Source organism: Peromyscus leucopus, chromosome 7 (assembly GCF_004664715.2).
Source record: "Peromyscus leucopus breed LL Stock chromosome 7, UCI_PerLeu_2.1, whole genome shotgun sequence".
Lineage (NCBI taxonomy): Eukaryota > Metazoa > Chordata > Mammalia > Rodentia > Cricetidae > Peromyscus > Peromyscus leucopus.
In genome coordinates, this window is record NC_051069.1 from 63,798,737 (window position 1) to 63,800,041 (window position 1,305).

The window sequence follows — 1,305 nt, forward strand, 5'->3', positions numbered from 1 at the left end:
GGTGACCACACCTTTAATCCCAGTAGGAGAGAGACAGAGGCAGGCAGATCTCTGTGAGGCCAGCCTGGGCTACAGAGTGAGTTCCAGGAAAGGTGCCAAAGCTACACAGAGAAACTCTGTCTTGAACATGCCCCCCCCCCAACCCAGGAAAAAGAAAAGGAAGATCCTTTATGGAGATTTGTTCTTGTGAGAAAATATGAACAAACAAATGGCAAAGACAAGCTATGTTGGAGATCCTGAGGAAGTCAAGTGAAGCAAATGTAAAGAGGCAAGAATGCAAAGACCACCAGAGCCTTATTCAGCATTGCTCAGGAGATGCTTTTGATAGGTGCAGATTAAACATAGACTGTAATTTTGGAAGGACCATTTAGAATATAGAATTGTTAGAGGGCATGTCAGAAGAGAGACCACAATTCTGGTAAGGTTTAAGGCACGGTGGTGACCAGGGGTGCCTCCTACAACTTCAAACTATGCCTATATAGAATTTGTATCCCCCAAGAGGCGCAGGCTAACATTTAATGCACAGACAATGACCAAAGAGTATACATAAAGATCCTTAAACATTTTATAAGGCAAATAATAAACACTGATTTTATTTTTGGCTCAGTGAAATGAAAATAATGATGCAACCTTCTCAAGATTGGGCAAAGTAGAGATAAGTAGGCTTTGTCATGTCCTGCTGCTGAAGAACACAAATTTGCAGTGTTTTGCACAATATCTTGTGTTCAAAAATTAGCCTTATGTAGACAAATTTCTAAATGGTCTTACTAAATAAGAAACACATAGCCAAATATAGGGATGAAAGTCTTAGAGATCAGGGAAATCGTGAAAGCCACCAGCTAGCCTTAACTCACCACATCACCATAGCTTCCCAAGAGAGATACTTCCTGTCTACCCAGGCTTTTATTGCCTCTCTGTTCTGCCCTCTCATTAGCTCTTAGCCCAGCTACCTCACTTTCTTGTCATTGCCTGTCTGTACAGATCTCCAGGTATCTATGGTTGGTACTGGGATTAAAGGTGTGTGTCACCACACTTGGCTGTTCCCTAGTGTGTCCTTGAACACACAGAGATTCGGCCTGCCCTGTGATCAGATTAAGGGTGTGTGCTACCTCTGCCTGACTTTTATGTTTACCTTCAAATGGCTTGCCATTCCCTTTCATCTTCAGGCAAACTTATTACCATACAAAATACAAAACATTTCAGCACAAATAAAATATTATCACACTCTTAATGTTTTTAATCCTGTAACTTCTGTTTTGAAAGTTTTTTTCCAATAATACTAACAGACAGAAATTTAAATGTATG